The sequence below is a fragment of the Dreissena polymorpha genome, chromosome 10, assembly GCF_020536995.1.
Source record: "Dreissena polymorpha isolate Duluth1 chromosome 10, UMN_Dpol_1.0, whole genome shotgun sequence".
Taxonomy (NCBI): Eukaryota; Metazoa; Mollusca; class Bivalvia; order Myida; family Dreissenidae; genus Dreissena; species Dreissena polymorpha.
Window position 1 is genome coordinate 52,036,752 of NC_068364.1, and position 6,668 is coordinate 52,043,419.

Consider the following 6,668-nt stretch of genomic DNA (forward strand, 5'->3'; position numbering starts at 1 on the left):
TGATGAGCTTACGTTCTCTTTATGATGTGCTAACGATCTCCTGTGGATGAGCTCACTATCTCCTGTTGATGTGCTCACTATCTCCTGTTGATGATCTCACGATCTCCTGTTGATTAGCTCACGATCTCCTGTAGATTAGCTCACTATCTCCTGTTGATGAGCTCCAGATGTCCTGTTGATTAGCTCACTATCTCCTGTTGATAAGCTCCCTATCTCCTGTTGATGAGCTCTCGATCTCCTATGAATGAGCTCCAGATCTCCTGTTGATGATATCACTATCTCCTGTTGATGAGCTCACTATCTCCTGTTGATGAGCTCCAGATCTCCTTTTGATGAGCTCACTATCTCCTGTTGATTAGCTCACGATCTCCTGTTGATGATCTCACGATCTCCTGTTGATGAGCTCACTATCTCCTGTTGATGAGCTCACGAGATCCTGTTGATTAGCTCACGATCTCCTGTTGATTAGCTCACTATCTCCTGTTGATAAGCTCCCGATCTCCTCTTGATGAGCTCTCTATCTCCTATTTATGAGCTCCAGATCTCCTGTTGATGATATCACTATCTCCTGTTGATGAGCACACTATCTCCTGTTGATGAGCTCCAGATCTCCTTTCGATGAGCTCACTATCTCCTGTTGATTAGCTCACGATCTATTGTTGATGATCTCACGATCTCCTGTTGATGAGCTCACTATCTCCTGTTGATGAGCTCACGATCTCCTGTTGAAAGCTCGCGATTTCTTGTTGATTAGCTCACTATCTCCTGTTGATGAGCTCACAATCTCCTGTTGATGAGCTCCAGATCTCCTGTTGATAAACTCACGATCTCCTGTTGAAGAGCTTACTATCTCCTGTGGATGAGCTCCGGATCTCCTGTTGGTTAGCTCACTATCTCCTGTTTGATGAGCTCCAGATCTCCTGTTGATGAGCTCACGATCTCCTGTTGATGAGCTCACTATCTCCTGTTGATGAGCTCAAGATCTCCTAATGATGAGCTCACGATCTCCTGTTGATGAGCTCCAGATCTCATGTTGATGAGCTTACTATCTTCTGTTGATGAGTTCAAGATCTCCTGTTGATGAGCTCACGATCTCCCGTTGATGAGCTCCAGATCTCCTGTTTATTAGCTCACTTTCTCCTGTTGATGAGCTCCAGATCTCCTGTTGATAAGCTCCAGATCTCCTGTTGATGAGCTCACGATCTCCTGTTGATTAGCTCACTATCTCCTGTTCATGAGCTTCATATCTCCTGTTGATGAGCTCCAGATCTCCTGTTGATGAGCTCCAGATCTCCTGTTGATGAGCTCCAGATCTTCTGTTGATGAGCTCTAGATCTCCTGTTGATGAGCTCCAGATCTTCTGTTAATGAGCTCACGATCGCCTGTTGATGATCTCACGATCTCCTGTTGATGAGCTCAAGATCTCCTGTTGATGAGCTTACTATCTCCTGTTGATGAGCTCACGATCTCCTGTTGATGAGCTCAATATCTCATGTTGATGAGCTCACGATCTCCTGTTGATGAGCTCACGATCTCCTGTTGATGAGTTCACGATCTCCTGTTGATTAGCTCACTATCTCCTGTTGTCCGAAAGTATTGACGCGCTGTGCATGAATTCTGTCAATACATCAATGTATTAAATGATCTCAAACACCGCCACATACAAAGTGGTATATTAAGATAGTGTTTGAGAAATAACAACCATAAAACGTGTTGCGATACGAGTGCGACATGAGTGTTGAGCAAAGTATTTGATGTACCTTACGACCTTAATTTAATGTATATATAATCAAGTATATATTGGTATTATGTTTTGAAAATATGATGATAAAGTTACAATATGCTTTATGCTAAGCAAAGCTATCCGTTTCAAACAAGTCAGACCATTATCATCTATGACACATAGTCGGTCGTTCAATATATGTTTATTTCTTATAGTGTGACCCGAAACAGACGCCGCTGAATTAAAACATGTTTTGTTAACAGTTGTGTTGCATTTAGTCATATTGTATAAAAATAAGAAATAGAGATTTGGAACATTAATTATTTTATCATATGTTTTTATGTAAGTACGAAAAGTAAAAGAAGTATATAAAACAGTCGCTGATCTGTCTACTCTACTTTGCTTCGTATCCAGAAAAAAAGAAATTGACACAGGTTTTCAAAGTTTGTGAAAATGACTTCATTTTTTATGTTACTCAATACAACAATTTTATATTGACATCAACAAAGCAAATAAATTATAAATGACGTCGTGATCTTCAAACGGAAGCGATATTAGTTTTCCGTGACTTGTTTTCTTATCAATAATTCTATGTATGTACATGTCATGCTTATTTTTTTTCATTATATAATAATGTTTAACCCAAACGGAAGCGAAGCAAATTAGCGCCAGCAACACATGCTTATACAATGCACAAAATGCAAGAGACCATTCTAGCAAGCCTGTGTCTATCAGGCCATGGTCATGTGCTCGCTGTCACTTGACATGGTAGTTGGATTATATGAGGTTATACAACTTTAAGCACAACTGTTGCGTTAATTGTGTGTACTCGGTATATTCAAACTGTCGGATATTAATGGTGAGTGTTGTTTTTTATTGCATTGTATTAAAAAAGATTCAGTTAAGTGAGTTAACGTTTTTTTTTACGTAGCTTTCGAACGTTTACCATAGTCGAATTTTGTACGCTTTTTTACCTTGCAAACATGCGTATTGTGTCCTATATGGGCTAGCCCATATTGGCTGGATATCGCCCACATTGTCTGGCCCGTTTGGGACCTATATTGTGCTGCAAATATGGGTATGTGCATTTACAACTCATACGGGGTCCATATTGCAGCTCAGTAAAGAACAATAAATTGTTTTGTATTCATTTTGTAACCTCGTATTTTACTATTGATCTTTTGCTAAAACAAGGTCCATGGTATTGAATCTTAATATTTAACAAAACACTTAAAAGCCTAAAAGGTACGACACATTTTCGCTAAATAAGTTCTCACAACCCTTGAAATAAAAGTTGACATTTTTTAATTAGGAACGTCAACAAATAAGAAACGAATAGTATGGTTTTACATGTTTAAAACTACCTAGCAATGTTTTATTCAATTTGATGATATATCACACTATCAATCTGACAAATAAATGAGGAAATGTGTGTGTATAAAACTGTAGAACATAGCCTAAGTCGAGTGAGCGAACAATATTTTTCGAGAGCTTAAGCGATTAAATATTTGCCGTTTTTACCTAAAGGTACGTACCAGTGATCATTACCGTATTGGTTTAAGTCGATTCACCCGGGCAGCATTAAGGCATACATTAACCTATCAAATGCTGTGGCTTATCCCATGTTAACAACAACATACACAACATAGGTAAAATGTACAGCAAGCTGATGTATCCTAATGCTGTCATTTTTTTCTTGTTTTTGTTTACTTACCGGGACTTATCTGTGTAAACACTGTGCTTATTCTTTTAAGTTTACAATCCGCGTCTGCAACTTTTAAGTCACAAATGACGTTTTTCGCAATTAATGTCGACATGTGATACAAATCGTGCGTAGTGTCCTAAAGGTTATGTTGCAAAACAAGAATATTTTAAAGAAGATATATGAGCACACCTTCTATGTATGCCAGACTTTTGGCAACTTTAGTAAAGTATATTATACAAAAATGGAAATGCCACGAAAAAAAAAATCAATATTGTTATAATAGATTTGCATAGTATGCATATAGTTGTGCGGATCGGTGTGTTAGCTAAGTAATGACACAGTTTCAACGCTATAATTATTCAAAAACTCAAATTAGTGAGCAGAAAGCTTGTATTCTATTTGTATACATGGTGACGCTGATTTCGACCCGACAAATGAAAGTCAATGCTAGTCTGTTTGGAAGCTTCAAATGCACACAATTTCAGGACCGTTCCTCCATCTCTATTTTCAAATAACTCGCCTGAAACTTGTATTATGTAGACATAACCTTAACTGACTCATGTTTCATTTTGATTAACGGTGACTTAGACCGTAACTGTACCAAATTCAATTAGAAAAAGCTATTTCCCCATGCAAACTTTCATTATCCATCGTTATAGCAAAGCTTGGTCATTGCAAAGTAAAGGTACAGATCGGAAACCACCTGTTTGACGCCGACGCACGACGGATCGGCCGCCCGCCCTCCTTTCTGCAAGCGAGGCTTTGTGTTATAAAATTGATGTAACATACAGCCCTTCTCTTTCATAGTTCTTTTTTAAATTCATTAAAGAAGGAAACAACGATTTCGATACAATTTATTCAATAGTCTCATTCATACAAGTTTGCAGTCAATCAACAACAAATTTACATACACATGCATAGTATATCATGTCGGGATTCTTTACTGATTATATCTAAACATGTGCACATAAATGTATGTAAACTGTGTTGTTAAGTAATACAAAATCATTACACATCCTGCATTCATGAATAAATCGTGAACACAACTTAATTTTGAGACAATTTAAGTTACAACAGACTCAAACATAGAAGAACTTGTTAAATTACGATATTACTTTTGGTTCAAAAGTATTTAAAGGCCCTAATTTGAATGAAAATATCAATTGTTATTGTTTAATAACATGCACGTCTATTCTACAAAATATTCTATGTTCATAATAATGACACCAGGCGTAAACATGTAATAAGGAGATTATTATTTCGATCATACTACAACACGCCAGTGGTATACCACAGTTTACTTTCATTTCACAGATATACATTACATGCAAATAAATTTTAAATAACTATTATTATTTGAATCAGTATTAAATTAGTTCATGGAAAAATAATTCGTATTGATAATGCGATAATAATGTTAGCAATTATACCGTCCGAATAATTTAACACTTTGTATACACACATTTCAAGTGAGCGGATTGTTGACCCCACAACTTATTCGTTTCGATGAAATAAAACTTAACACAATTACTTGCCAAAATGTGAAGCTGATGCAATGATGTCAATATTTAAATTAAGAAGTTCTAGTACTGTTCATGGAATACAAGTGCAAGCATTAGTCTGATACTGAATATTAATGAATTCACTCAAATGCACTTCTAACACAACACTTATATAATTCCAAGTTTACAAAAACTACTAAACTTGTATCGGATTAAAAAGCGGATGTGCTCAATAAGGCAATTTCTGACTATTCGATCGTAAAAGCAGCCAAGTAGTTGAATACAAGCTTGTGACGCACGTGCAAACATATGTATTACACAAATATCACATCACACACGACGAGCGTTTTGCCTATGTCATCGAAATAACCCATCCAAAAATAATAACACGTGTGTTTCCAGTTGAATTTTAGATACGAACTGCGTGGATGTTTGATTGAGATGGACTGTTTAATAATTGTCAGTGAAAGACAATATTAAAGATACTTTTTTTGCTCTGGTTTCGAATGATGACGAAATCCGTTGATATGTAATAATGAAATTATAAACAACATGTAAGTGTTATGTTAGAAGTGCCATTCAGTGTATATACAAAGCTTTTAAATTATCTTTCTGATAATTATTAAACTAGTGTATTTCAACTCGAACACAAAACAAGCAAAAGCATCAAAATAATTCGAATTCAAAGTAATCAGCAATCTTAATTAAAAACTTACATTTAATTACATCAAACATTTATTTAAATCACTTAAAATTAAATTCAACATAATAACCGCCCTTCGTTTACAAATTGATACAAATAATTCAATTAAGAATATTTAAAACATTGGTGAAACGCAATCAGTATGATGTAATAAAGTTCGTTAATATACTAAAGCCCTCCAAATGAAAAAGACTGACGTTTAATAAAGAGTAAATGATCAAGTACGTTGCAATACACCCACATTTACATTAAAATAACACAGCTAAAAACCACACACCACAATTCTTTACACACGTGACACAAGCATGCTCTATAATAACAAAACGATTGTTGCTCTTCTAGTTTGGTAGTTTCTTTTTAAAAATAATTTCATGTCATTTAAACTATTACAATTTAAAGACAAACTAAATCATACGTAAAGACGAATACAATGTTGTCAAATTTAGTTTTATTATTATACTTCAAGTGTTAATTGATTTAAACTGAAACATGTATAATCTGTATTTTAAAAACATTAAACATGATATTCGCACATACATTCTTAAAACGTCACTACATACATACGTACATTCATATGTAAATTAAATTCAATATAATAGACATCAATATTAATATTAGTAATAGCCTATACAAAACGACGTATTTTAAACAATAAAATGCATACGACCTTATGCCAACGATCTAATGCCTTAGGTTACCATACAATTAATACTGGTATAAGTATTAATAAACCATTCCGATCAATTTATTATCAAGTTCGACTGATAAAATCGCAATTTCGTAGATGCATAGCCACGGTGCCTATACCACGTGACTTTTTAAGATCTTTGTTGGGATAATAAAGCGCGACCCAGTTAACATTTTTAATGATGTATTTTTAAATATGTCACCATTTTTAATGGGATGAAGTGGAGAGCCCGCTCATTCGTCCGAGTTTTCTATAGATATCATGATATTTTTACACAAATAAGTATTTTTTCAGCAAAGTGCAACCGCGCGTTTGTAATATGAAGTCCCCACACTGATCCGACATTT

The 6,668-nt window shown here is 35.3% G+C and overlaps 1 protein-coding gene across 2 annotated transcripts in view; it reads left to right on the forward strand.

Moving 5' to 3' along the window:
• The window catches only part of LOC127848789 (uncharacterized), a 129,141-nt gene that overhangs the window by 26,270 nt on the left and 96,203 nt on the right, over positions 1–6,668 (forward strand). The window lies entirely within an intron of this gene.